We start from the raw sequence: 21470 nt of genomic DNA, 5'->3' as shown, positions 1-21470 counted from the left end.
AAAACATTCTGACAGGTAGTCCATGTAGCAGTCGGTGAAACAAAAGCTTTCTATATGGCTGGAGATCTCACTTTTGTTTTGGTGTGTGTGTGCCCGCAGTTGGAGGGAGAAAGAACAGAGGCTGAACTCACCGATGTGTCAGTCATGGGGAAGCCAGAACGGGATGAAGAACCGGAAGGAACCCTGATGGATGGATCCCGTTTGATTTGTAAGGATGACAGGGCTCGTGTGCTAAACATTCACCAAACTCCAACTACATGCCTGGCCCCACACCGGGACACAGTCATCAAGAAGACAAGGGACAGTCAGTCCTTAAAGAGCTCATACTCTTGAAGATCACACTTTATGACAGCAAATGTATATTTTCTTTTTTATTTAGGATTTGATTCATTTTGTTACAATATAGTTAATGAAGAGCAAGACAAATGGAAGGTAGGTAGAAGGGAAAGAAATAATAGAAGAAAAAGGAAGGAAGAAGGCAGGAAGCTAGAGAGGAAGGAGAGAAGGCTGTGGGTCTTAAGTGTGGTAATCCTTATAGTGCTTAGTTATGTCTTCCGGCACACTGTGCTCAGTGAATACCGGCCATTATATCGTTGTTGTAGGGAGCCCGTAACTGTGCGTGCTAGTCTATGCTGAGTGCTCAGGATACAGCAGGCAATATTCTAAGGGCTTATCATGTATTCATTCATTTACTGCTCACAACCCTATGAGATATCTGTATTCCCATTACAAGTGAGAAAACGTGCACATTAAGAGATTGCCTAAATTGTAACCACCTAGTCACACAACTATCGGGTGAGAGCTCTGGGATTCAGACTCAGCTTGTCTGATTTCAGAGTTCATCTTCTTATCTCATACGCCAGTGGTTCTCGAGGTGTGGCCACTGCAACCTGGGAACTTCTGAGGTTTGCAAATTCTTGGTCCCAACCCAGGCCTACTAAATCAGAGACTCTTGGGGAAGGGCCCAGCACACTGCTTGTGAAAACCTTCTAGGTGATTCTGATGGACACTAAAACCTCGCCATCAATGTGATTGGCTCGCTTGGCAATGGGTCGTCCATTTCTCTCAGTTCAGGAGACGGCCTCGGACTGAGGCGTGGGAGAGCAAATTCAATTGTCTGGACTTGCAGAGAAGTTGATTTGGCTTCTCTGACTCGGTACTCTGGCATAAGGAGGCTAGAAGGGGGTGAGAATCCTTGTGTATTCTTAGAACAGTTTAACTCCTTCATTGCTTCCAAATCCATAAAATGTGGTGTCCTAAAATACCTACCACTAGATTAAAAATGAAACTTGAAAAGGAAAGCTTTACTTCTGATGTGTTCCTTTAGCTTCTGACAATGCACAGCGGGAGAAGTTGTGTGCTCTTTCTACTGGAGTTAATTATTCAAACCGATTACCCGGTTTGTGAATTCTCTAAGCCTTCTGCCTCTCCCCGTTTGGCCACTTCACTGTTCATTAGCACCTCGACTGAGGATAAGCAGGGGAGAAGAAAAGGTGAGGAAGCTCTAACCAGTCAATTTTTCTCCTTGTTAGCCGTTCTGGCAGACTTGGTGGGAGAAGAATTGCTATCGGCTAAAATGAGACACTGGGATTATCTATGGTTTTCAATTCTCGATGCTCTCCCTGCTCCTAATTATCACATACAGTCGAGCCAGCCTCATTTGCAGTGTCGGCCCAGTCTATAGTGGACACAGCATAACGTTCAGATTGAAGACTCTCAACAGAGGTAACGTATGATACTTCTTACATTAAACCTCTTAAAAATGCTGAGATCAGGGGTTATTCTGATCATGGTGAAAAGACACAGGAAAGTGATCACATCTCTATGGACCCCATTTTAACAGGTCACTCTTCCCACCATTCCAACTTTCTGTGACCTGAATATGGGTATCTTTACTTACTGTCATAAGAAAAATAAGAAACCTAACATTAGTTAGGTAACTACTACCTTCTAGGATGCCAGACTGCCTGCTGGATACTTTACAAACATTATCTTGCTTATTTCTAAAATATCTTGGCAATTAATTGTTCTCCTGGTTTTAAAGGGAAACTGAGATTTAGAGAATTTAAGTCCCAGAGTTAGTAAGTACCAGAGCTAAGATTTGAACACAGAGCTGTCTTCTCCCCACCCAACTCACCCCCTAAAACCTATGTTCTTTCCACTCTACCACTCAGACTCGCTGCCGGGATTTGTTACTTCAAGCCAAACTTCAGCTGTGACAGAGCTCTCTCAATTTGGGGGATGACTGTGCTAATTACCTTCCATGACATTTAAATATGCAGGCTGTACCCGAACATGCTAATAGCATCCTCAGAAGCCCCCTGTAATACCTTCACATATCTGCTCTTTTGCCTGCTATCAGCACTGTTACAAATAACCACCAGCTTCTACCCCTTTGCTAATCTGTACAAACTGCGACTGGTCCTGTCCATAGCTTCTGTACAGCGGGAGATCAGACAGGCTGGGAGAGGAGGTCTTCACTTCCCCTTGACTCAGAGCCAGCGAGTGTACCGGGAAGCCCGTGGCCCCGGTGTCGCCACACAACCACTTCCTACTTCGGTGAGGGAAGTTGCCGCATGGTCCAGTGTGAAGGCGGAAGGAAGAAAGGGGGAAGTGATTCTGTTGACAGTCTTAATCTCCATATTCCATTCCCCTGTTTCTGCCCCTGCCCTTTTCCCAAGCCCCACCCTTGCTGGGTTTTAGTGCCTGGACTTGCCTTTCTCCCTCCCAAGCCTCAGTGGCCACACTGCTCCCTGTGATTCTGCCCCTGATCCCCAAAGAAGCCAACCACAGCACCTCAATTCTCTCACTGTGGGAAACACCAAGGCCTCTCGGTGTTGGCCAGAGATAAACTCACGTTCATGCAGTGTCCTGTAAAATGACAAGCGGGCTGGCTTCGTTATTTGTCAACCAGTCCTTCCCCACCATCCCCAGTAAGTGAAAAATGGGCTGGTGTGACTTAATCTCAGGGCAGGAAACACACCCACAGCCCGTCCTTCAGGAGAGGTAAATTTTTGCACTCCCCTGTCCACAGGACTTACGTCTCTATCACATCATAGACCTGGAACATCTGTATGTCTCACGGCATTAGGGCTTGTTGGCATTTTTAGTGGGTATTACACTGTCCAAAGAGATTATACAATAATTTGGGGTAAGGACCATATTTCTGGACCAAAGAACACCAGTGTGATGCCACATACTCACGTGGGGCCTCCTAACTGGAGATGCGGGCCTGCTGCCCAGAGCCAGTGGGTCCCGAACTCCAATAACCTGGCTGCCTGCGGCCCAGTCTTCAGCCCCCTCTCCCCGTGGGCTCGCTCGCAGCATGCGTAACTCCAACACCCTTTATTTAAATCTGACCTGCTTCCCGTTCGGGAGATGCCAGAGAAACCACACCGACTGCCCAACCAGACTGGATGAAACGCTAACCAAATGCATTCCGCATGGCCTCACCAACTTCAAAAGAGAACAGAGAAGCCCAGACCCTGGGCAGGTCCCGTCTGAATGGATCTTTCTGAATCACACAGGTCAGGGATGTGTCAAAGGCCCTCACAGGGACTGAGCTGGAGAGTCGTGGAACCCTAAAACTGACTCCTATCTTTTCCCAAATACAGTCCGGAGCATCAGACTGGCACTGTGGGTGACGCGTGCAGCAGCCCTGTGCTTGTCTGAGCCTGCCTGTGCTTGTTTTAATGCTGTGCTGTAGCTCCCTGGAAATTCTTCATAATTTTTGAATGGGGGGACCTGCATTTTCATTTTGCACTGGGTCCCACCAATGATGTAGCAGGTCCTTCGAGCACGTTAGTGCCAGTCGAAGAGTCACTTTAAAACACCGAGTAAGTCTGGGAAGCTGTGCCAATAGAAGCAGGGTACAGTCAGGCAGGGTGTGAGGCTTCGGCTGGAGGAATGAGGGTTGGAAGGGGAGGTATGAAGGGTGGTCGCTCTACAGAGAAGAGAGCAGGTCTGATGACAGGGAGCACAGGGTGCTCCATACAGGGTGACAGTGGCACCAGAAAGACCAAGTGCTGCTCACTTTGGAGCACTATTTTTTTTTAGAAAGTGCTCAAATCTTTGATTATGGGCCTCATTTCCTCTCTCTGATTTATACACAGTCTGACTTATTCCCAATGTTTTATAGAAGCTTGCTTTAAAAGCTGACATTCTAGCCCTGGCTGGTGTAGCTCAGTGGACTGAGCATGGGCTGCTGACCATGGCATTAGGGTCGCAGGTTCAATTCCCAGTCAGGGCACATGCCTGGGTTGCAGGCCAGGTCCCCAGTGAGGGCCATGTGAGATGCAACCACACATCAATGTTTCTCTCTCTCTCTTTCTCCCTCCCTTCCCCTCTCTAAAAATAAATAAACAAAATCTAAAAAAAAAAGCTGACATTCTGTTTGTTCTTTTCTTTTCAGCAGGAGAGAGATGTGCATGAGATATGGTCTGCTGAGATGGAGACGATCCACTTCCAGGCTGTTCACTTCTCTAACTGAAGTCCAGACTCCATCGGCTACAGCTGGGGTTGCTGCAGCAAGTCACACGGTCAGACCCCACCAATCAGAACGACAGGTGGGAAGACTAGGCCACTCACAGTCCAGGGTCTGTGTAAACGCGCACTTCCCAATGACTGGCACCAACCGCAAACTGCAGAACTGTCCCGAAGTGTATTCTCTAAGAGGTGGCTTTAGGAAAGCTTCCCCCAGTGTTTGTGAAAGCAGCCAGAAGACATTGTTTATGCTTCAACAGCTGTCTTATGATCACCTGCAGGTATGTGAGGCCAAGGCTTTTATTAATGTTCTCAGACATGACAGCTAGAGATGGCTGGGTGCTCCCTACTCTTCAGAGCCCACGCACACGCACGCACACATCATGGTGTTGCAGCTGTGTTCCTTCAAAAGGAAATCTATTCTCTTTAGTATAAGCAAATAGTCCAAGCACCCCTGTTGGTACTCCAGTCTATCTTAATCCCCACGCACGGCCTCTCCTCCAGAACCATGAAATCAGCAGGAAGCAGATATGTTTTATGGGCTCTGCGTCACTTAGCACTGCCTGCACGTTCTAATTGGTGATGAAAGAAGGGAATTGAAGCCACTGCCATTATAGCTGAAAATGTGGTACCCGTGGCTCCAGGTCTGACCTCTCTTAGGGAGGCAGGGAGGACGAGCTGGTTCTGCTTCCTGGTGAAAAGGGAGAGAACAGCTGAGTAGATGCTGCTGCACTGGAAGGAGAACACTAACATACACGGCGCGGGAAGAGCACTGCCAGGCAAAAGAAAGGCTTCCCTGAGGCTCTGAGGCCAGAAGGACCCTGGCACCACCTTCTGAAATACCTGCCTCGATGACAGCTTGCTCCCTACCACTCTGGCCCTTTCACTCTTGGAACTAAAATCCACCTAATTATTTTAGATCTGAGGGATAAGGAATCTACACCTCACCATAAGCCTGCATGTGTGGCTGAGCATAGGAACTGTGGACACTGCTTTGAGGCCACTGAGGTGGTCTGAGAATTGGACGCCATGAACACAGACTTAAATCAGATGAATCTGTGAAGAAATAAGCAAAACCTAACACATCAGCTCAGATGGCTACTTCACTCACTGCGTTAAAAAAAAAATCACAGAATTTTGGAGCTAGGGGAGGAGTGATTGTCTTGACAGGGTCCCTCATTTCACAGGTAGAGAGACAGAGATGTCCAAGGCAGTCGAGCTGCAGGACTGAACAGTGACCTTCTCCAGCCTCCTTCACGCATGTCTGCAACAGAGGACGAACGAGAGAAACCAGTTCCACTCTGCCCACCTCCACAATTCCAGCCAAAGGTGGACTAACTTCCACCAAAATTAATACAAATGACATTCTAGAAACTGAGGCACCCTGGATGGATTCTACTCATTCAGGTAAACTCACCTGGGTGACATAACTCAGTCCCAATTCACCAGATCACAGCCCACTCTCCATCCAGGTGGGTCCAAATGGTCTTCAACACAAGGGTAATAAGCAAGAGGTTGCTCTCCTCAGCTTTTCTGTATCAGCAATTTGCTCGGCAAATTCCCTTTTACCAGGACCGTAGGCTTGGTACAACTAGGTCAAAGGTCACTGTTCTTCCCTGAGCTTTTCTTATTTATGTGAAAGAAAAACTGCTGAATATTTATTATTATAATATACCTAATAAGGAAATCTGGTAGAAATTATGTGATTTGGGTTAGTTTTCCTCTATCTCCTCTTATAATTTAGATTTTTTAAGGAACTCAAAGCCTTTACTTACAAAGGGTCACAATTTATAAATGTGACCAAAGTTATAAAGAAAACCAGCTGTCATAAACCCCTAATTTAAAATAATCAGAGAAAACTCTGTTCAAAAATAAGGAGAACATATATGATCTTCCTTTACAAAGCTGAATTACCGTCAGGAGTGGGTCAGGAGCCAACGGGGCATGGTAAAGAATCAAGCTTAGACAGGGCAAACCCAAGTCCAAGTCCCAGATATCCCACTTTTAGTCATGTGACCTCGGGTGGGTACTTAACCTCTGAGTCTTGGTTTTCTCATCTTTAAAATGAAAATAACTCAGTGAAATAAATCAGAGAAAGACAAACACTGTAGAATCTCACTTACATGTGGAGTCTAGAAGAACCCAATGTGGCTGGATGGGAGTGGGTGAAGGGGGTCAAATGGTATAGACTCCCAGTTATAAGATAAGTAAGTCCTGGGGAATCTGATGTACGACAGGGTAACAAGAGTCAGCAACGCTGCATTTGGAAGCAGCTAAGAGAATAGATCTTAAAAGTTCTCATTACAAGAAAAAAAAGTTTGTAGCTATGTGTAGATGCCAACAAAACTTACTGTGGCAATCACTGCAATATATAGTACATATTTTAAATCATCATGTGGTAAAAAAAATAAAAATAAATAAAAAAAATCATCATGTGGGACACATAAAACCAATGCAACGTTACATGTCAATTACGTGTCAATAAAAGATAAACAATAAACCATAAATTAAATAAAAACAACAACACCTACTTCACAGGAGTTTTGTGAGAGTAAAAGGAGACTGTGTACATGAGGAGACTGTGCACATGAAAACTGCTGATCCTCCATCTACAGCCAGTAATGAATGGGGAGCACAGGCTCCTGTCCTGGCCCTGATCATCATTTTACGTCTTGGCCTCATTCTCTTCATCTTCAAAATAAAATGGTCAAAATAAATGATCGCCAGGCTCTATCTCGACTGGAAACTCTAAGTGAGGGAGAGAGCTCAGTTCTCTGCTCCAGCCCATCTGTTGGGCAATGAAAGCGAAAACACCATATAATTACATAATGTTGTGGAGTTTTTAAACTATGTGCTCAAAATATTATCAAATTTTGTCACCCCCAAGAATTCCTAGTCACTGATGTCTGTTAAAGAACAGACATAATCTTCTACATCCGAATAAACTTCTCAAAACTTTCCCACATTTTAACATCCTGCTGGCGGTGCCCAGGATCAGGGGCCTGCCATCTACCTCGTACATGTGTTACCCGTAATCATCTCCAAACTGGTCCTGACACGTCCACTGTCTCCTTTCTCCGGTCACCTTCCACAGCCGTCGGTCATCTTCGCAAAGCAGGACCGACTCTTCTCCAGCAACTTCACTGCCCTCGCTGCAGCCCAAACCCCCGAGCACACGTCCAGCCACTCACATCCCCAACTCAAATGCCTCCTCCCTCTCCAGCAGGAAGCCTCCTCTGATCCCCCAATCTGAAACAACCACTTCCTGCTGACCTTCCATAACACTGCCTACATTCTCTTACAGCCTCAAGTTATAAATGACTGTCTCTACCGCCGGACTGTTGAGTTGTGCCTTTTCCATCTTTGGCTCTTGGCCTCTTGAGCCACGTTAAGCCGTGCGTGAAGTAAGTAACTCACAAAGCCTTACTAAATTATTACTTAATTGGTTAATTGGTTTCAGTAGACCTCTAGTCAAATATATGCAAGAAGAGAAGAAGCAGGGCTGGGTAGTTAGGCAATTCATTATCACAGTATCTCTCATTAGTCAGCTATAACCTCAAAAAGCACAGCAAGCTGGAGGCAGGCCCATGAGATGGTGGACACCTGGCTGGTTAAGTCTGTACCAGGAGCAGGGAAGAGAGCAGCCCTGTTCATCCCTGTGCCCAAAGCACATGGACAGGGCAGAGCTTTTTCTTCTCTGTCTTTCCTTCCCTCTCTCTGTCCTCGCTCCTTCCTCCTCTCATCCCTGAATTTAAGTCATTCGTCCAATAAATATTTAGGGAGTGCTTACTATAGGCTAGGCTAAGAATATAGCAAAATGAAGCCACTAGCTTCCATTCCTCCTCCAACTTCAAGGTCGGCTGGGATCTTGCCGAAGGGCAGAAGTGGACTCGGGTGTCTGAGGTGGGGCCAAGCACCTGCGTTTCTAATAAGCTCTCGAGTGATGCTGATGCTACCAGTTCACGTTCTCTGTGGTCAAGTTCCACACTGGAGCACAGGTTCCCACCCTTGGCTGCACACAGGGATCACCTGGAAAGTTTTATGAAATACTGACGCTCGGGCCTCCTCCCCCGAGTTTCTGATTGAATTGTCCGGGAGTGCAGCACGGCACTGGGGTTTTTTAAGCTCCCGGGGTGAAGACAATGAACATCCATGGTTGAGGACTACTGTTCTAGTGGGAGGTATAGATAGAAGAGAAATTATTTATTTCAAATAAGTACTAAGGGAAAAAAAGCAAAGTAAGTACCACAGAAAGTCAGAGAGTATATTGTCTTATAACCAGTGGTCAGGGAAGGCCCCTTAAGGAGGTAACATTTGAGCAAGTACCTGAAGATGTGCAGGGCTAAGGCACACAGTTACCTGAGGGAAGAGCTCCATGTGGAGAAAACAGCATGCACCAAGGCCCTGAGGTAGAAGTGTGCTTGGCGTGTTGGAGAAATAGCAAAGGAAACTAACCTTCAGGAACATTCACTAGGAGACTTCATTAAAAACAATGGTTCACCATAATAGTAAAATACGCTGATCTTAATGGGGAGTCTAGGTACCCAAGGCCTGAGAAAGTTCAAAATGAGTAATGTTTTAAATCTAAAAAGCTCTCGGAGATGGGCAAACATTTGGAAGCAAGGGAAATGCATGTGGCTATGTGAGGTCTTTAATCATCACAAGAACCGTATCAGATAAATATCATTATCTTTGCTTTTAGAAAATAAGTGACCAGAGGCTCAGAGAGGTATAGTCACTTGCCCATGATCATAAAAGGGTGAGGTTACCTCCAGTCTGAATGACGTCAAGGTCTATTCTCTTTACATTATAAATTAATCACACAGTGGGTTGTTCTCCCTTATTCTCACTTCACAAATGTTCCCCATCTCAGGCAGAGTGTGTGAGAGTAGGAGGGAAAGGGTAAACGTGAGGGGAGAGAAGGAAAATTCAGGAGGTGAACAACACAGAGGGAGAGAAAAGATGAGAGACGCATTGAAGGACAGTCGCCTTCTCCACGTGGCCTTTGGCTCCTGACTATTCAGAGCTGATGGGGTGAGGGCTTACTTTACATGTCAGTAGGGCAGGGACCCAGATAGCTGGTTAAACACCAGTCTAGATGTTTCTGTGTAGGTCATTTTTTTAGGTGAGCTTAATGTGTAAATCAGTGGATTTTGAATAAAGCTGATTCTCTACTATAATGTGGGTGGGTCTCATCTAATAAACCAGTTGAAAGTTTTAAGAGAAAACAACTGCCCCCCCCAGGAAGAGGGAAGTCTGCTGTTGGACTTTAACTGCAACATCAACTCTTCCCTGGGTCTCTGGTCGGCAAGCCTCCCCCCCAGATTTTGAACTCCCTCCATACTTCACACACACACACACAAAATTAGTTCTTAGTTCTGGAGGACCCTGACTGCTACAGATGGGCACAAGCACTCATACCAGCCCCACCTGTGATGAGGGGGGTACATCTCCAAAAACTTCTATTACTAGGAAGGGATGGGACTGAGACTGGCCTCCAGGTCCTTAACTCTATTAGAGCTGGCATTTCATCTTAAGTCTCTGACCGGGAATAAAAGGCTAACATATCTGACCGCACGTGGAATGTTCCCAATAGCATTTTTATCTGTTTTATGGGTGGATGAAATTGGGAATAGGGGCCAAGGCAAGTAAAAGAATGCACTTTGCTCTGCCTGCCTCCGGTTGATGAGGTCTTTCTGACTTCTGAGATTTCTAAAAAGTGAGACAGGAGGGTCCATGTGGACCAGGGTTCAGCCTCCACCTGAAGATTCAACATGACGCTTTGTTTTTAGGAGGATGCCCTCATGGGCTGGAAAATAATGACGGGAAATTAACACAGGCACAGATGCCAGGCTGAAACTTCAGGACTAAAAACACACAAAGAGAGTCTGGAGTGTCCTGGAGCCTTGACAAAACAGGAGGCAGAAAGCGGAAAAAAAATAGAGAAAAGTGATTCGGTGATGCAATTCCACCCCCAGGGGAAGGTTGGGAAATACCGCACAATTCTTCCTCAAAAAATGTTGGTCAAAATGCTTACTGGTTTGAAAATAATGATGGTGAAGAAAGCAAGGAAATGACTTATAAATAACAACTTCAGATGAGTATTCCTCTTCTATTCCGTTTTGAATAATTAAGACTGTGCCCCCCAAAGAACCCAAAAGCCATCGTTACCTTGTAGGACTGATATTTGGAAATGCTTGAGGGAGAAATGCTTAGAAAGTTGGAGGGAACAGCGTGGGTCTCTACTGAAAACAAAAATATTCTCTTTCCTTCGCAAAGGGAATTGGGGGGCGGGGTCAGAAATGATCTCTCTACACAGGACTATCTACATCAGGAGAGGGGGCCATGACACATAAAGAAAAGGGAACCAGGTATTATAAAAACTAAGTTCCTGCACTTACATGGAATGACTTCTGCTCCCTCTGCAACTGGAGTGGAGAAAACTAACCCTGCAGATGGAGATACTCCTGGGTCTCGAGGTACTGCCGTTATGAGAAAAATGAATACGTCTCCACCAAAAGAGGCAACTCATTCCTTCGGAATCAGTGTTGGAAACTGAGTAGTATGGTATCATCTCACCTTTCCCCAGACAGGGAAAAAAGAGTTAAAAACACTGAGGAAGCAAGACCAATGAGCAGAGTTAGTGTCAAAAACCTGGAGAAATACAGTCAGGAAAAGAAGGAGGAGAGGGAAGACTAATCCAGGCGCAGTCGTCTGGGGGCACCCAGATCTCTGGAAGAATGGCCAAAGAAACATCGGCCCTTTGCCCAACTCCACCGGTTAGCAATGGTTACTCTGAAGAGAGCTGTCATTATTTAACATTTGCCATGGTTCAGGGAGGGAGAGAAAGTACCAAGTATCTGCCTTGCTTTGCTGAGGCCTCTGACCCTCCAAGCAAGATGTCCTCAGCTGAGTCAAGTATGGAGTTTCCGTGTTTCAGTGGGCTACACTCTAGCCTGCAGGGCCCTTTAAACATAAAGTAGGGAGTGGCTTTCTTGGTGTGACTTGAGGGGAGGCTCAAGACTCAATCTGCCATTAACCACCAGCTCCTAAAGGCCCCTTAAAGAACTTCTCCTTGGGGCTCAAGAACTGTGGCCACCGGAAGACTTCGGCCAATGAACCAGAGCTTTCCAGGAAGGGCAATACATTCCTACCAATGACCTCATCAGCCTGAATCACCTCCTCAAATGTCTCAGCTATCAACTAGCGGAGCGTAAGGCCCGAGGCAATAGGCTCATGTTAGGAACAGCTGCATTTTACATTTGCAGAGCATGTTCCAGTTTAGAATGTATTTAAGAAGAGTAAGGAGGGGACCTAAGGTCAGAAAGCACAGATTCAACTCCCATGTCTACGACTTCACTGCCTTGTTCTCCCTGCAAAGGAAATGCGATGACAGCACCACCAACTGGGACGGGCACACAGGTACAACTCCTGGATCAGTACCTAGTACTCGGCGACACTCTAAACACAGTTTGATGACTCTCCCCAGCCCTGGAGCAGAAGAGGAGATGCCACGAGCTCCGAGAAGCTAAATGTCTTTCCTGACGACAAGCAGAATCAGAGTTGTACATAATGAAACACACAGATATGACTGTGCACGTGAGCTGGGAAGAGAAGGTGTACAGAGAGGGGACGGTAGGTATAGGAGTGACCAGAGAACGCCACAGGACTGAGGAAAGAGTACTCCAAGAGAAGAGAACGAACTCTGCTTCTACGGAAAAATCAAGGTTTCTCTCCTGGGGCCTAGGCCGGAATCAGCCAAATGCTTTGCCAGCATGGGACAAATATACTGTTGATCTGCTGATATAAGAACACCCTACTGACGTGGCATGCAGAGAAGTGTGATATGCTGCATTGGTTTATGTATATATATGAAAAGATTTATTTTAAGGAATTGGATCCTTAAAATACACTTATGTATTTTAAGTACATAAATGCAAGGAGGCTGGACTTGCCAGCCATATACATTTATGGAGGCTGGCAAGTCCAAAATCTGTAGGGTGGGCCCTCGGGCTGGAGACCCAGCTGATGCTACAGTAAAGTCTAAAGGCCATTTGCTGCTTGTTGCCTCTCGCTCAGAGAAAGCCAGTCTTTTTGTTCTATTCAGCCCTTCAACTGATTGGATGAGGCCCACCCATATTATGGAGGACAATCTGTTTTACTCAAAATTTACCACTTGCAATGTCACTCTCCTCCATAAACACCTATACAGAAACTTCCAGAATAATGCACCTGGGCACTATGGCCCAGCCAGGTTACACATAAAATTAGCCATCACATATGTCTTTGGTGCTTTGCCTTCCGACATTCCATAGCACAGAAATCATGAGATCTCCATAGAAAACCTATGAGCTCTACAAAGACTTTAGAAAAGAAAAGCAATAAAACCAACAAAATGCAAGCTAGTAGCTGACTTGGGTGGGAGGGTAGAAGGGAAAGAGAGAGAAGCACCCAGGAGGGCAGCAGTATTGGCAATATTCCAGTCATTAAACTACGTGATAAATTCATAGGGGTTCATTTTATCATTACATTTTGTAACTCAAATATCTCCTTATGTGTATATCAAATATCACATGTCCATAAAGGGGAAAAAATCAAGCTTTCGGGCCCTGTAGTGAGACCACCACCTCAATACAGCCTCGCCGAGGGCCATCTCCACTGATCGTATGTGTCAGCTACTCTGCTCCTGGGCTGGTACTGCTGGATGCCTTCCCGTGTGCTCAGACCTTCCCTTTTCAAATGAATTTCAAGTCCCTTACGTTCCGGGACAACTTCTTACAACATCTTTTTATTCCCCCACGGAGTCTGGCTGAATGTCTGAGTAACTCCATAAAAACTCATTGATGGCTGAAAAACAAGGTGGGTGGGGACAGGGATAACAAAAATAAACCAGCGGAAAAGCAGAGGTGCTTGGGCAGCGCTGGGTTTCAGGTTTATGGAAGGCATTAACGGCTAAAACAGTTGGCCTGGGAGATCAGAGGCCAGGTAGGGTCACACGGATGATTTTTACAGGCCTAGAGTAAAACAATGCCCATCCGATGTGGTGGAGACGACACGTGGTACCCGCGTTAATGAGGATAACACAGCCAAGCTTGCAGAAAGGGATGCACCCGAGACAGGTGAGAGCCCGGATTATCTGTGATGGCCAGACTATGAGCAGCCAGTGGGAAGCACCTCCCAGGGATGACATCTGTCCCAATGTCTTAAGAAAACAAAGTAAGGCACCAGGGTACTTCTAGCCAAGGCCTCAGGCAAACTGCCAGTCTTTTATAAGCTTCTTGCCCAGTCCCATCAATAGCTAGGAAGACAACAGGACTCCCCCGAAAGTCAACAGTGAGGAGTGCTCAATCTGTCTTCCCATCCCTCGTTCTCAGTTCACTGTTCTCATCAGGACTCCCCAGCCCTACACTTGCGATGCTCCCATTTGTCCCCCGAACCCCAGCTCTGACTCACTCCGACTCTGGTTAAAGGTGACCAGGCTGTATGTGGTGGTGAGAGTTCTCTCCAATCGGAAACAAAGGTTCACCGGGGGAGGGAGCAGAGCTTTTGAAGCATGCTCACCACTTGGAGAAGGCGAACAGAACGCTGGATGGAGTACTTCTCTACTCAGTGAGCTCTGCCGGATCAGTCTTGGAGAATCATAAATACAACTGCTGAGAGAAAAATGGATAGACTTCCAACACTTGTCCATGCATCCTGTCTAAAAGGTCACTTCGTATGAAGGAGGAGGGAAGGAGAGAAGGAGAGGAGAGAAGGCTGAGACTCAGATTATTGGAGCCGTGTTTCCAGCTCGGTCTTGTCAATTAATAGGTGAGTATGGCCCACTGAACTGACGTGAGCAGTTCAATGACACGTCGAAACACAGTCAGAACTACAACTAGGTTCCCCCGCTCCACGGCCAAGGCTCCTTCTACCGTGATACTCAAGGATAGACCATTTTGGCCACGGGCCACATGAATTGGAGTTTGTATAAACTGGAACTGAATCAAAGAAAGGTCCAGATTAGAACACATAAATCTCTACGGAGGATGTGGAAGGCCAGCAATGAAGGGAGAAGAATTCTCTACTTACAGTAAGAGAAGGGAAATGGTTAGAGGCTACACCAAACTGAGAACGTTTCACGAACCTACTGCTAGGACCTACACATACATTGTTTCCGACAGTTCCAGAACTGCTCATATTTAGAAGAAAACGCCTCTTTGTGGCGACAAAACTCTCAACACCAGCCTGCTGTCTGGAATGAGAGGGAACAAGTGAGAGCATGAAAGGCACCACTGGACACACCGAATAAAACGCTGCGTCCAGCTCATGTGCACGGATCCTGCAGTTCCGAGAGGGCATGATTGCCACGGCCGTGCTCCAGCTCTGAGCCCAGGGGACCCACTCTAACAGCCCGGGGCCACTAGCCGCACTAGTCCTGGTGGCAGAAAAGGAGCCCACTCCTTGGGATTTCACTATTTCTGAGATTACCCGTTTGGGAAGCAGGGCATAAGAATTTTTTCCCTCCCTAACACATTTTTTTCTTCTCCAGCTTCGTTTACACTACTGCTCTTCTTCTAGAATCTGAAATCCAGCCCTGTTGTTTACTTTCTTATGAGTTCCCTGAGGTTTGATTGTTGATGTCTGTGCAAGTCAGTGATTAGCATTCTGACTTCAATTCCTTCTTCAGAGTCAGCCAAGGAGCCCAAGAAGTTGGCCACAACCACTCCCGGGGAACAATAGGCCCTTTCTACAAAATACAGGTTTGTCTTCCTTTTCAAATACACAGGAGTCGGGCCTCTGGCGGAGAGGCCTACCTGACCGTACAAAACGTTCACTGTGAAGTTGACGGCTCCCCAAACAACAGAAACCAACTTGCAGGTCACATGTCCAACGGAGTCAAGATTTTACCCCTCACTCCATTTTACAGCACTCGAAAGGTAAATTATGTGCCCCATCAGAAGGCAAACAGATACAGCCATGGACACAATCATCCTGGAAATATCCGGCTCTTAACAGTCGGGCCAGGAGGAAAGACGGACTGCAGGGAGCAGGCCTCACAGGGCCTCTCCCACCCTCACCACCTGCCAATGTCAGAATTCCTTTAGTGCTCAGTTCACCTAAGACTTACGCTCTTATCTGTCCTGCTAACCCACGACAGTCCGATCAGCCTTACTATTTCTCTAGCACTTGAACTTGGTCATTGGAAATCTCAGTGTACATCTAGATGGGGCCTGGGTGGGTGAGGAGGTACGGAGGTCTCTCCACCAGAGGCTCAGGGCACCCTGATTCACTACTGTACCGAGGAAAAAGGAGTATGAGCCCCCCAAAGCGGAGGTGGCATCAGACCCTCTAAGTTTCCCCCCCGCCGCCTGTCATGTCTGTTCACACGTGAGTCTGCTTTCACAGCCGAGACGTGGAGTCCAGCCCCTGCTCTGCCCTTCACCAAACGGGGCACCTGAACCTCTCTGTGTGTCAGTTCCTCCGCTTGTCCACGAACAGTAAGAATGCCACCCTGCTTTTCTCACACAGTTATTATCAGGACGGGCTGAGATAACCAAAGCGAATATTGTCAAACCTGCTTTACAAATGAAAGGCACTGTTATTTTCATCCCCTTTACCACCGTGGACGCAGCCTGAGGACATGGAGAGCTCAGACACAGGCTCATCAGAAGGAACATTTGCTTCTTATCACCCTTGTCTCAAAAAGGTCTTGGCAGGAAACGTCGGAGCCACTGAAGTCCATGGCGCTCCAGAGATCTGTGAAGCCATGAAAGCTTAGGGGGTGTCTCCAAAAGGTGGGACTCCCACCACTCCCCCAAGTCTCTCAAAATGATTCTGGAGAAGCCCACAGGTTCAAGGCTGTCACTTCCATTCCTCTGTGCTCCTGTGAAGGGCGTACAGGGGTGCTGAGAGTTTGGGTGGGCTACTGGGGGTAGAGTTGCCGTAGCCGTCCTCTGATTTCCCTCCTGGAACATGAGGGAACCCTGTGGTTCAAAAACATTTCCCTGAAAAGCTCCATCAGCATGGGATAGTTTGGAATTCTTTAATTTTGGGAAATACTTGTTTTGGAAGAAGTGATTTTTTTTTTTCATTTTTGTTTCTTTCTTTTTTTTTTTTTTTTTTTTTTTTTGCCCTTTTGTTAATCTGCTAATATTTTAAGTTAAGCATCCTAAGGTTTGGGACTTTGTGTCCTTTAGTCAGACCAGACTAGACTAAATCAAGCTATTTTTTGGCTCCTTGGGCTGAGGAGAGTCGAACAGTCCAAAGCACAAGGCAGTTTGCCACAAAATTGCTCCATTACCCCAGTGCAGATAATCTAACTGAGCGCTGCCCAAAGAAACATCTGAAGGCCAGGACAGAGAATACAAATAAAGGAGTCAGATGGCACACACACACACACACGCGCGCACACACACACACACACACACACTTCCCCTAAAGCCTCCAAATGATGGACACACAAGAAAGACTTGGTTTTTATAGAGCTGTTGTCTGTTTTAGAAAAAATGAACAAACCTGACCCAGTGGCAAGTCGTCGAGAATCGTTTCCCAGAGCTTGTGTGTCTGGGCAGTAGCCCACGTTGTCTCCTGTTCTCTATATGACACTATGTGACTTCCATTTTTAGCACTTTTTTACCTAAAGTACTGGCAACAAGGACAAGGAAAGAGGCCTTGTGAATTCACTCTCCTCTCTTACCCGCTCTGTCCCTTCTCTCTTTCACCCCCAGGCCGGTGCCCCCCCAGTTGGTCATTATCCACGACTGGTCTCTGAGAGCTCTCGTCTCCCCTGGACACACTCTCATTCATTCATTCAGCCAGACTACTTGAGTACCTACTATGTGTCGACACGTGGTTGACGCCAGAAAGAGTACAGAACTAAACATCCCTGTTCTCATGATGCCAACCTTTTAGCAGGGAGACAGACACAATAGTAAGTAAATAAACAAAACATGTGCAACTTATGATACTGCTAAGAAAGAAGCAAACAAGAGTCTGAGATAAAAAGTACAGAAGGAGGGCCTGAAAATAGTTAGACATGATGTAGACAGCTTTGCTTTTCTTTATTTTCAAAAGCTTAGAAATACACACTGTTTTAGGTGTTGACTCTTCCACTCACAGGACAGTCAGTGAGCCGTCTCTCCCTAAATATCCCGTCCATCCCGAACACGGACGGGAGTTACTGACTGAGATCACGCACCCCAGACGCCTCCAGCCTCCAGGAAGGAAGTGCTTCACTTCCCAAGGCCCTCTGTTAGCCTCTGTGGATCATTCAACATAGCTCCCAAAACTTAATATGCATTTCCTTTCACTTAGTGCTTTTGGGAAACAAAAAAAAACAAAAAAACTGATCGGTCACTTGCACCGTGAAAACCTGGCCCTTCAAGCCCCATTAAGGTTGGGGGTGTGTTTCAGACCTCGGGGTGCACTCACATTGGCTGGCCCATAACTACTCTTTCAATTTTTTCTTTCTTGAGGATAACTAAGTCGGCCTGTCTTAATCCCCAGATTTCTCTGACCTTTTCTTTTAAAACCCATGTTCTACATCTTAAATTATTTTTATCACACTTCTCTGGCTCTTCTATATTTATACCTACTCTTTTAAAGTGTGACTAAAACAGGAAAAAAAATACTCTAATAAGGAACTGACTAATGCAAAGGTTAGCAAAAGGGTTATTTTCCTTGAAACTCATATTATTTTCAGTCTACTTCAGCACTTTTTCCTCAATCAGCTTTTAGTCAACTAACAACGCCTGGGTGTTTTATTTCAATAACTGACTAAACAGTGTTTTCTCTTTCTGAATGTGAATGTTTGGGGCCCTCCCTACACACCACTCTTTCAGAGTACTGATGGGTTTCAATTTTTTCTAATTTTCCAGAGTAACTTCTGACAATTTACACCGAGCATATGAACTGCACGTGGGCAGGGACTCAGTCTCTTCCTGCTACACTTACTGTCAAAGCACCTTGAGAAAGGCCAAGTCCTCTGTGGACCATAAGACAGGCTCTGAGGGCCGTGCTGGGGACTGCGGAGGCCAGCCCGGCCTGGTACTTCAAAGTTTAAGTTTATTCACGCGTGTGAATGTTTGAGTTCTTTTGTTACCAAGAGATCACAGGGAAGGGGAGGGTGGAGCATTTAGGATACAGCTTGACTGAAGTGCTCTAATTACTGTTATGTGTCAATTATTCCATTAGTACAAGCAACCCTAACAATCACTTAGCACATGCAAGACAATCAGAAACTACCCCAGAAAGTATTTGACTGAGTAGAAAGCCTGAAGGGAAAAACGTGTCCCACTGTCTTTTATAAATCAATTTCTCCTCGCCACTATGGTTACCATAAAGAAAGACATGATGGAAATTGCACACAAAAAAAATGGAACTCTAAACTGGAGTTGAAATTATAAGAATTTCTGTGCATAAAAAGGCAGGCCAGGTGGGTGTGGTCTGATGAAATCCGTGGTCAACCCACCCGATGATACTGACCATGAGCACACTGGTCTGTGGCTGCCTTGGATCAGGCCCCGTCATCTATTGCTTAAAATGTTGCAACCACGCGGCCTTTCCACAACCTCCCCCCCAACACACACCTGTCTCTAGTCTCCAGCACTCCTGCCCTGATCCGTCTACCACCCCGTCAATGCACAGGTCGAGTTGTGCTACTCTAAAGGCACGACCCAAACTCCTCAGCACCTGTAGCTCCCCACCATTTCTCCACCCTGCTCTATGCTTTGCACACCCACAGCACTCTTCCTTGCTAGTCTTTGAACATTCACGTGGTTTTTTTTTTTTTTTCACTTGCCTTAGTTCAGGCTATTCATGGAATGCCATCCCTTCTTTCTCAGCCCATTTGAAATACGACCTCCTCTTTGAACCTTTCCTAAATTTCCCTCACAGTCTTCAGCAGATTGAGCACATCCCGCTGGCTCCTTGCACTTAGCGCACAGTACTGGAGTTATTAGCTGAGTACACAGTTCGCTTCTTCAAAGGACTGTGTAATCTCTGTTCTTAGGCAGAGCCCCTGACCCACAGAAGGTGCTCATGTGCTGCACTGACATGAACGGCCTCAGTTCTGCTACTCCACTACCCCAAAGAAAACTGCTCAGGAAGACTGGGCGTGCCCTGGGAAGTTTCATCGCTGAGAAAGGCCAAGGATGGGTCTGGAAGAAAAATCTACCTCTGGCCACAAAAACTAAAAACACTGAAACTCGTACCTCCTAAAATAGAACGGCATACTTAAAGGGGAATGAAATTCTCACATAGCCTCTGACCTCTGTCTGCAGCTGCTCTCTCCTGCTCTTCACGAAAAAGCTCAATAATCAACAAATCTGGTCTGTCTTCTATTTCTTCTCCGTATTTATAGATGTTAAAGGATTCTGCAAGATAACTGGCTTTCCAGAAATATAGAAGAAACACACACTACTAGGTTATTTCACTCTCAAACTCCAGGTTCTAATTCTCAACTCCAGCCTTGCACAGCTCTCATTCAACAAGACCCACCTGTGTCAAACAGACCTGGGTTGCCTTTTCTAGATGATTCGTGTTTTTATAGAATGATGGAGTGCATAATGCCTAACCAAAGCAAACATTTTAAAGACATTAAAATAAACAATCTGTATTCCACCAACTTTGAGGAGCCCGTAGTTTCGATTTTTCTAGATGCATATGCAACACAAGTGTTAATACATACAAATCCCACTAAAATCTGGGTTCCTTCCATGTGTCCTGTATGCCTCCAGGAAAATGAGAACGCTTGGTTCGAGTAGAAAGCAAAGAAAATGCCCCTCCATTCTGTTAACACATCTTGAGAAGAGCAACCTATTACAATGATCCCTTTGGAATAATTCACTGATTTAAGTGCTTGGCAAAAGGAGGAGGCATTCTGCACACAGGGTAGCATTGTGTCCTAATGGCAGATTTTCAAAGGAGGAGGGCAGTGGCTTCTCGAATCTGCCTGCCTGTGTTCAAACCTGGGCACTTTCCGACTGCAAACCTTGGGCAGGTCACTGTACCACTCTAATCCTCAACATCCCTCCCCTGGTAAATAGTTAATAATAGTAATACCTAACTAAGAGTGTTGTACTGAGAACTGAGTGAGTATGTAGTGACTAACATAAAGCTCTCCACACAGTATCCGGTATATAATAAATATTGAGTAAATGTTAGTTTTTGTTATTAATCAGCTTGTATCCTTATTCCAATGCAACCACTGGCTGCTTTGCAACCTTACACATTTCTCTCAGCTTTTTTCATGCTTTTCGGTTCTCTAGTTGTTTCTTACCTTACAAGGATGACAGGGGGAAAACTGAAGTCACATCTATAAAAAACTTAAGCTACAGGAAAATATTAAACTTGATTGCTAGTTTTGAAGGAGCAAGCTGCCATGTATGGGCTGCGGTGTTAAGGGGCCCCATGGTAGAAGCTGACGGCAGCCTCTTGCCAACAGCTAACAGGAAACTGAAATCCTCTGCCAACAAAAGTGGATTTCCCCCACAGTCAAGCCTCAGATGAGACCGCAGCCCTGGCGGACACATTATTTGCAGTCTTGTGAGATCCTAAGTGCATGGTCCACATAAGCTGTTTCCAGATCCGCAAGCCACAGAAAGTGTGAGATAGCAAATGTGTGCTGGTATAAGTGACTAAGTGTGCAGCAATTTTTCATGCAGCAATAGAAGCTAACATTAATGTGGAGTTTGAGGATGCAGCCTGACACTCATGGTACAAAATACACACACACACACACATATATATCCACGTAGCATTCCTATGATTTAATGTCACTGCTGTAGTGATTTAGCCTTATTGGAACATGGTGGCAGGGAAGGGCAATAAACCAAGGACAGATATTTAGAAGCAAATAGTAACAATCTTCTCCACAGTAATGAAGTATTGGGGGCTGGAGGGATTATAGTTTTCTGTGGCATTTCAACAAATAAGTAACAACCGAACGTTTTGTTTTCAATTTCTTTTCAAATTAGGTAAGCCAGCCTTTCTGGAAACCAAATTGG

General features: G+C 45.9%; 1 protein-coding gene across 3 annotated transcripts in view; it reads right to left on the bottom strand.

The window, feature by feature from the left end:
• Positions 1-21470, bottom strand: part of ETV6 (ETS variant transcription factor 6) — a 214115-nt gene that overhangs the window by 149444 nt on the left and 43201 nt on the right. Inside the window, exon 1 of one of the 3 annotated variants that reach the window (XM_037164797.2) lies at positions 7512-7687. The exons of the other annotated variants lie outside the window; for them this stretch is intronic. The gene's annotated coding sequence lies outside the window, so the exon portion shown is untranslated. Of the gene's footprint in view, positions 1-7511; positions 7688-21470 lie in introns of those variants that run through there. 3 annotated transcript variants of the gene reach the window in all.

The sequence above is a fragment of the Artibeus jamaicensis genome, unplaced genomic scaffold (genome assembly GCF_021234435.1).
Source record: "Artibeus jamaicensis isolate MK-2021 breed Jamaican fruit bat unplaced genomic scaffold, CSHL_Jam_final contig_233, whole genome shotgun sequence".
NCBI lineage: Eukaryota > Metazoa > Chordata > Mammalia > Chiroptera > Phyllostomidae > Artibeus > Artibeus jamaicensis.
This window is presented reverse-complemented; position numbering and strand designations above follow the sequence as displayed.